The sequence below is a fragment of the Myotis lucifugus genome, unplaced genomic scaffold (genome assembly GCF_000147115.1).
Source record: "Myotis lucifugus unplaced genomic scaffold, Myoluc2.0 scaffold_0, whole genome shotgun sequence".
Taxonomy (NCBI): domain Eukaryota; kingdom Metazoa; phylum Chordata; class Mammalia; order Chiroptera; family Vespertilionidae; genus Myotis; species Myotis lucifugus.
In genome coordinates, this window is record NW_005871048.1 from 38,953,862 (window position 1) to 38,963,555 (window position 9,694).

Here is a 9,694-nt window from a genome sequence, read left to right on the forward strand (position 1 = left end):
TATAATGGATCAGCATTGGAAGTTCTATGTGGAGTGTGAAGAGCTACATTCTAAAGCCTTGTTTTCTTAATAATGTATTAGGTATTCATATTATTATCTAACGTTCATATTTCATCTTTGTGGTCTGGTGGGCCTATTTTAATACACACAAGATGTGTGTTTACTGTTGTAAGAAAAAACATAACTTCAACTACTGAAGTAAGATTAATACATTTTTACCATTCAAGTAAAGGCACTTTGAAAAATCTTTATTGTTGAAAGTATTACATAGGTCCCCCTCATCCCCCATTAACCTCTTCTAGCCCGCTCCTGTCCCCCCCCCCCCCAAGCCCTCACCATCCCATTGTCTGTGCCCATAGGTTATGCATATATGCGTACAAGTTTACTGGTTGATCTCTTCCCATCTACCCTCCCCTGCCTTCCCTCTGAGGTTCAACAGTCTGTTCATGCTTCTATGTCTCCGGGTCTATTTTTGTTCATCAATTCAAATAAAGGCATTTTTGAAGTAAACCATATTGACTCTCTGGCTTTCTTTTTACCAACATAACTTTAAAATGAATCTTTTGATCAACACCTCTACCTTTGTATAAATAACAGTTATTCCTTAAGGGAAGTAAGGATACAAGCAAGAGTGGTCATTGGTCAAAAAAAAAAAAAGGCCTGGCTAAAGTGAATCTACTTCAAATAAGAAGTCAAGTCCCAATACCTTTCCCCATTTACTTTGAAATTTATCTCGAAATAAAAATTTGAAATTATTAAAGAGATTTACTCTAAGTTTTGTAAAATTTAGCGTAGATAGAATTGTAACTGTGCTGAGTCTGAGAACAAAAACATGAATCAAGTGTTGATTTGGGGCTGATTATTTTAACTAGGATGTAATTCATCTTTGACTTTTGCTACATTTTCATGAAGGTTTTTTTAAATAGATATATTCAAGAGCATTATAAGTTTTCTCAAGGGTCTGTCTAATCCGTTGATAACCATATTCTTCTTCATTTATTCATCATCATCCCAGACTCCCAAATAAACTTCTTAATTGCAATTAAAATTACTCTAGCAGTGCTAGAATTTTGAGGGGAGGTGGAGAGGAGATATGATGGTGGTGTTTTTATATTTATTTTAAGTGTATAGAATTTTAAATATCATTAACAGTTACCTGTGAGGAGAAAAGTTATGGGGCTGGGGATCTAAGGGGAAAGAAAGAGTTTTTAACTACATGGACCTTTTGGCAAATTTTGAATGGGTTCTATGTGTGTGTTCTTTCTATTCAGATACAAATTTTAAGTTTCTGAAAAGAAAGTACCTGGAAGACTTACCTATTAATAAAAGTATAAAGACATAGATCATTTTATTTTTCTTCAAGACTCCATTGAAAATGTTCAGGATAGAATAACCCTTCAAGTTATAATGCTTGAGAACTGAAAAGAGTTTCATTATTCTATATAATAAAAGGCTAATATGCAAATCGATCGAACGGCAGAATGACTGGTCGCTATGACGCGCACTAACCACCAGGTCAACACAGGGGCTGCCCCCTGGTGGTCAGTGAACTCCCACAGGGGGTGCACCACTCAGCCAGAAGCTGGGCTCATGGCTGGCAAGCGCAGCGGTGGTGGCAAGAGCCTTTCCCACCTCCGAGGCAGCACTAAGGACCCCTCGGGGGATGTCTGACTGCCTGCGGAGAGCAGGCCTAAGCCAGCAGGTGGACATCCCCCGAGAGGTCCTGGACTGTGAGAGGGCACAGGCCGGGCTGAGGGACCTCACCCCGCCCCCGACCCCTAGTGCATAAGTGTTGTGCACCAGGCCTCTAGTTCCATCATAATTTTCTTAGATTATTCTATTATTCTAATTCTTGAATAGTCTACATGATGTGGTCTATTTGGCTTTTATTACTTAAGGATATATTTAAAACATGGGTCCTTTGGGAATATATGTACTAACATGGAACTTGTACATATAAGTAAATGAAAGATGCAAATTGTTAGGAAATGTTTAAAACAAATACTGGTTTTAAATGAATAAAAATTATATGCCTTTGAATGCATGTATAAAAATAACCATATAAATCTATAATAATAAAAGTGTAATATACTAATTAGACTGGACGTCGACCGGACGACCTTCCAGACCACCTTCTGGACAAAGCCGGGGCTGTGAGGGAAGCCCAGGTCCCGGGTGCCAGAGGGAAGTCAGTGCCAGCAGCCGGGGGAAGGAAGGCCTACTCTTGCATGAATTTCATGCATTGGGGACTCTAGTATACATATACTTATATTATGTATGGTATATGTACTTTATAAGCTATGAAGTGTGAATTTGTATGTATAAGTGTGTAGGGGGGTAGAGTATGCTGAGTAAAAGGTCTGGAATGCTGCAAATAAAACTATGCAATGATGGTCCCTAAGGATATTTTTGTAATTTTATTTTTCAATTACAGTTGACATTCAATATTATATTAGTTTTAGGTGTACAACATAGTGATTAGACATTTATATAACTTACAAAGTGATCACCCCATAAGTCTGGTATACCCTGGCACCATACATAATTATTACAATATTATTGACTGTATTCCCTGTGCTGTATTTTACATCCCCACGACTATTTTATAATTGCCAATTTGTGCCTCTTAATCCCTGGTGAAAGCATACTTTTGCAGTTTACTTTCAACTTAAAAAACACACACCACATTTCTTTTGTAATTTAAAAATATATTTTTAAGAACAACTTTAAAAGCAGGTATTTTATTTAGTGATTATAATTTACATAAGTCATACAGTCTAAATTTATACTACAAAAAATCTTGCAATTCTAAGTTTTCATTTTAATGATCAAATTCTTACACTTAATTTTCTAAGCCCCCTTTTTAAATTTTATATACCAACTGGAAACTGACATAACACCTAGTGCCCTCAGGCACACTGAGTATTGCCCAAACTAAACAGCAAAAGGGTCTACTCCCATTAGGGTTCAGGTACGAGGGCTACCTGAACCCAGATCATGCAGGAGAGAAGACGGGCAATTTGGGGATTTGCTAGATGTTTTGCCTATTCTGGGTCCTAAATGAAACCCTCAAGCTTCTGACTCTAAGCCTTATAAGGGACTTCCGGGAATATCTAAAATCCAGTCTTCTGCCTGATACTTGCATCCTTCCCATAAAACTCACTTCTTGAACACCTCAACAAGGAAGCCTATTCCTTACTATCACTTCGTAAGGTAGTCCTTGGTCTTAGAAAGCTGGAACCCAATGTCACAATCTTGTTATAAAAATTATAAAATAAAACTTCCTTTTAAGGCTTGAATTACAATGATACAGGCTTCCACTGGCCTGATGGCTGATGTCCAAGCATACGTCTTATCCTTTTCTCAGTTTCTTTCATTCAGTCCCTCCCACTTCCCCTCCTGGTTTCAGTCCTTTATCAGTGCATGTTTAGACAATGTGCATCAGCAATCCTAACCCACCCCCATTTTTCCTAATGAAAACCTGTGGCACACTGTGCCAAATTCTTCTTCTTAAAGATCTATTTTACTCCCCTACTGCTTCAAGAGGAAAATCTAGGTCCAACATTCAAGGCCTCCTATTCTGTGATCCTATATAACCTTCCAGCTTCATGTCCCAATCATCTTTAAGTTTGACTCGTAAATTTTTTTCATCCCTGTTATGGGATGAATTGTGTCCCCTCAAAAGTCATATGTTGAGCCCAGCCTGTGTGGTTCAGTGGTTGAGCATTGACCTATGAAACAGAAGGTCACGGTTAGATTCCTGGTCAGGGCACATGCCTAGGTTACAGGCTCAATCCCCATTAGGGGGCGTGCAGGAGGCAGCCGATCAATGATTCTCTCTTATCACTGATGTTTCTATCTCTCCCTCTCCCTTCCTCTCTAGAATCAATAAGATATATATATATATATATATTTGTGTGTGTGTATGTATTTTTAAATTCAGATATTGAAGTTCTAATCCCCAGCACCTCAAAATGTGGCTGTATTTGGAAATAGGGCCTTTAAAGGGGTGATTAAGTTAGAATAAGGCTGCGCCTAGTTCAATTTGACTGTTGTCCTTATATGAAGAAACTTAGTCACACAAAAGGACCTCAGGGATGCACCTGCAAGGCTAGAAGACTCTGTGAGGACACAGTGAAAAGGTAGCCATCTGCAAACCAGGGAGAGAGGCCTTGGAATGAAATCAACTCTGCTGTGACTCCTTGATCTTGGACTTCTACCCTCCAGAACTGTGAGAATAACTTTCTGTTGTTTAAGCCCCCCAACCCTAGCAAACTAATACAATCTCCAAGTATCCCTTACATTTGTTTATACTACCTAGAGTGTTCCTTCTCCTCCTGCTCATAGATGTTTTCCTTATTCTTTGAGCCTTCTCTTCATGTATGAACTCTTGTGTTGCTTTCTCAGACCACCCAAATCCAAGCACTTAATATCTACTGCTTGGTAGTTATTAGTTTTCACTTCATGGCATATCTCCCCCAAGTAGCTGGAAAACTTGTCATGATCACGTTTAGGGTTATACACTCTGTGTTTCCTATAAAATATCTCACACATACTAGAGAAACATCAATCAGTTAGGGTGTTTTCAAGTACAATAACAAAACCCTACTCAAAATGACTTAAGCAATAAGGTAAATACATTATTTTACACAAGTCCAGAGGTAGGAACTTCAGGATTGGTTAATTCTTCCACTCAACAATGTGATTACGTTTCTGTCTCTTCCAGCTCCCTTCCCAGTGCCAAGATGGCTCTGCTGTTACAGGCAGGTGTACATGCAGGAATTGCATCATTACAAGAAGAAAGGAAACATTTTCTTTCAATGCACATCCTTTGGGAATAAACCTTTCCTGAATATCACCACCACCGGAGAAAATTGGCCAGTGTCTCAGAATTGTACCATCTGCATGCTCCTTAATCAGTCACTAACCAGGGAAGCGGGTTTACCTTGATTGGCTGAGAGAAGTAAGTACATCCCCATGTGCAAGAGAGTAGTCAGCTGTACAGACTCCAGGCTGCCAGAACACAAAAAAAACAAAACAAAACAAAACAGAACAACATGTGTGTGAGGGGGAAGGGTTGGGGTGAGAACTAATATTTATTGAACACTTAATATATACTAGTCATTGGTATAGGCACTTTCAAGGTTTTAACTCATTTAATTCTCACCACACCCTATGAAGTAAGAAATAGTATTCCTATTTTATAGATGAGGAAATGGAGATACAGGATGAAGTAACTTGGCCCAAAGTCACACAGCTTCCAAGTGGCGGAGCTAGGACTTAAACCTGGTAATCTGGCTTCAGGCTCACACTGTTATGCATCATATATTTCTCTCAACCAATGTATCTGCCTGAAAATATATGTTAAATGTTGAAAACGGTGTCAACATCATTCTGAGTGATGATGACTCTATTGGCTCCTTCCACCTACACATTCTGAGGGAGTCAGTGTTTGCTCATTTTGGTGAATGACAGGCACTCAGGGAAGATGGCGATGCTCATGGATGGGTAATGGAATGTAGACGTCTTACTGGACAAGTTTCAGGGTGAACACATCGGTGTCTGCTCGTGGGCTCCCTTTTTCAATCTAGGGAGTTCCAGGTATAAAGAATGAGTAAAGCTTATTCATTTGAGATATTGCCTAAACTCAATTTTCCTGGAGACTATCCTGTTTGTTTTTTGTTTGTTTGTTTGTTTGTTAATCCTCACCTGAGGATTTTTTTCCATTGATTTTTAAGGGAGTCGAAGAGAGAGGGAAAGACAGAGAAACATCTATGTGAGAGAAACATTGATTGGTTGCCTCCTGCTTGAGCCCCGACCAGGGCCTGGGACTGGGCCAGGGAGGAGTCTGCAACTAAGGTACGTGCCCTTTAACCAGAATTGAACCCGGGATCCTTTGGCCTGCAGGCTGACGCTCTATCCACTGAGCCAAACCAGCTTGGGCAACCCTGTTGTTTTTAAGTTAATGCATGTGCCTGTAGGACCTGGGTTTCAAGTCTCTTTGGTTTTTCCGTACTCAGCACATGACCTCCACATTTGTTTCTCTGGACTCCCTTTCCTTCTATTTTCCTCATCTCCTTGTTGTTGAAGTTGATTTTACAGGAAACCAGGAAAATATCTTTCTTAAATACATAAAGGCCAAGAAATGTGGTAAGTTTCTGCTTAAGCTCGATCATCATCTCACATCCCCTTTTCCTTTCCCACCTAAATAAGAGCAACAGAACTTGAGGCCATGTCAGATCAACTCAGCCTGTCAGCACAGGCTGCATGGTTGACCTCTAAATTCCTGGGGCAAATTTTAAGTTCACATTCCTTCATTTTGGCTACTTTGACAGGGGCTTTAAAATAGAAACAATGGGTGCAGACATTTGAGGCTGTAATGTGAATAGTGGTACTTGTAAAGGTAAAGGCAGTTGACATTTCTGTATACAAGACACCTGGATGAGATATGAAGTTGGGTCCTGTCCCTTCAAAGCTGGAGGCAAGGAAGTGGTAAGGCGAGTTTCCTAGCTGGGGGGTGAGCCTCACCAATCACCCAACACCTGCATCTCAGCACAGCCTCTTTGTTCTGTTCATTACAGCCTACACATTATCTGTCATGAGGAGATTAAACAGAACAAAACAAAAACTGTTTCTTTGTGTTAAAATGGCCCCAAAAGGTATGCTGGTGATGGAAATGAAGAGGTTTAAGAAAATGTTGGTTCTTAGTGCTCCGACCCCAAAAGAGAGATATTTAGGATGTATTAAGGGGCAGGCAGTTAAATTTGGAAGAGCCCAGCTCTGTGCCACAAATGATTTTATGTGCAGTAATGCATGCCTGGGAGCCCCTAGCTCTCTGGGGTTGTGGCCCTCCTTTTCTTTTAGAGGCCAAGTGGGGTGACTTGAGCCCTTTAGTCAACATACAGGGCAAAAGCCACTAACCTCCCCCACTTTAGGTACCCTGGTTTCTCTACATAGAATAGGCTTATGCTCTATTCTTTCTCCCAAGAATAGACTTATGCTCTCCCATTGTAGCTGCTTTTCTCTGAGAAAAATCCATCAGCCTGCTGGTCAGCTCGGTCCCTGGTCATTGCTCTCAGCCCTCAACTCTCAGCACAGCCAATGTGTGGTCACCACCTCCCACATGCCCCTGCCTCATGCTGATCCCACCCCACCTGGGCCTTTCCAGAAGCACCATGCACCCCAGCTGTTGTGGAGCAGGAGCAGGCTTCCCCGAAGGCTTGGTGGTAAAGGGGAAGGAGTTACAGCACAGCACACGACTTAGAAATGACTGCACGCGGCCTCTCCCGCAGAGACTCAATCCTTGATGATGTTCCCTTCAGACCTGGCCTTGGTTGAGGTGTATAGGACAGTGGATATGAGTGCAGGCTCTGGGCCAGTGATGGCGAACCTATGACACGCGTGTCAGAGGTGACACACGAACTCATTTTTTTGGTTGATTTTTCTTTGTTAAATGGCATTTAAATATATAAAATAAATATCAAAAATATAAGTCTTTGTTTTACTATGGTTGCAAATATCAAAAAATTTCTATATGTGACACGGCACCAGAGTTAAGGTTTTTCAAAATGCTGACATGCCGAGCTCAAAAGGTTCGCCATCACTGCTCTAGGCCCACATCCTGGCTCCCCCATTCACTAGTTATTTAACCTTGTTACCCTCCTTAGGTCTCATTCCATGTCTAAACGTGTACCTTCCTCTTAAGATATTTGTGAGGATTTAATAAGATAATCCGTGTAAAGTGAGCAGCCCACTGGCTGGCACATAGTGGTTACTCAATAAATCATATAGGTTGTTATTATGAGAAGTTGCTCAGTCTCCCCTAGTTCTCTCTAAACCACTGATTAACAACCCTGCTGCATCACTCACACATACATCCCTGTACCCATCACAGCAGAATCTTTCAGAGTAAGTTTGGGCATCAGTAATTGCTTAAGTTCCCCAGGCGATTCTAATGTGCAGCCAGGCTGAAAACCACTTCTATAGATTCTTTCCACATCTTCCCCCTTCTCTCTCCTGGGCCACCCATCACCTTTCTCCAGGCCTGCCACAGGAAGTCAAAATTCTCCTATGTTTCCCCCTATTTTATTATAAGCATAGCATTTGGCTCTCTGTGACTCACCCCTGCCCATCTAGGCTTTGCCCAGGGGGCCTCAGCTTTCTCATTATTAAAATATTCGTGTAGTGTTTTCTGCTCTAGCCATGAAGTATAAGAGATTACATTCAGTTGCTTTAAATAACACTTTTTTTCACAATAGAGAAAGTGATTATAGTTCTCCCCAAATTGAGTTATTGTATATAACTCAATAACTGCACATGTCCCTTTCAGACTAGGGGATCAAGGATCCCAGCCGTGGGACACGAGAAGCTGGAAGCCACTGGAGCACAGCCTAGCAGCACTCAGAGTTCTCCAAAGCAGTGCTGTGGGTCTCAGAGGGCTTACAGCCTTGGCTCACATTAGAATTCCCTGAGGAGCTTTCAAACCTGGCCCATGAATTGTCTTTTGTCCCAGTCAGTTGGCTCTTAGCATCCCCTATCTTGTTGGTTAGTTATGTTCTGGGTGCAGGGACTACCTCTGTACCTACAGTGTCTTTCTTTGAGGGCAGGGACTGTGACTTATATTTCTTTGCATCCTCAACTCAAGCAACACATTTTCATTAACAGTGAATGACTTTTGGCCATTGTACTGGGTTGAAAAAAGTCCCTCCAAAATTCATGTATATGCATATGTAATCAAGTTAAGTGAGGCCGTACTGGATTAGAGTGGCCATAAATCCAATGTCTTGTATTCTTTATAGAAGAGAGAAGTTTGGACACAGAGGAGACACAGGAAAAGAAGGCCAAGCAATGGTGGAGGCAGAGATGGGAATGACGCAGCTGCAAGCAGGAACACCAAGGACGGGCAGCAACCACCATAAGCTCAGAGGCAGAGGAGTCTTCCCTGCAGAAGGATCATAGCCCTGCCTACACCTTGGTTTCGGCTTCTGGCCTCCACAACCATGAAAGAACACATTTCTGCTGTTGTAAGTCACCCAGTTTGGGGTGTTTGCTACAGCAGCCCTGGGAGACTCCCCTGGGAATGCTGAGCATGCTGTGGTACTAGCAGAGGCCTTGTGGGGCCACCATCCAGCCTTGGGCAACTGCTTTCTGAAGACCCAGGCGTTGATCGCTGATTGGGAGCGCGGTTTCAAGGGAAGGAAGGGGCTAAGTGAAGGCAGTGGGTGGACAGGACAGGGAGAGTGCTGGGTATGGTCTGAGTGTAGAATAATCTAACACAAAGTTTATAGAATTCATGTTAATGGTGTTTTTAGAGTCCCATCATAGAAACAGTTCTCTTTATGACAAAAAGGTTGGTCTGGGAGTTGGAGATAGTAGAGCAAGTGAGTTAAATGGATAACCACTTTATGATATAATATATTAAAATAATAACATGGACCTGTTTGGGAGTGTGTGTGCGGATTTCATGGCGGCCTTCCTGAGGTAACTGGAAGCCCGTGTGAGCTGGGCTGCTGGTGGCTGGTGAACCATTTGGATTCCAGTCCTGGAGGCCTGTTTCCTCAGTTGTTAACAGCATGGACACCAGGATAGACCTCCTGCTTCTGGGTTCTGGCCTGCCACTTACTGGCAAATTATTTCACCTCACTTGCCTCCCTCTTCTCATCTGTAAAATCAGAATAGAAATGGCACCTCCCTC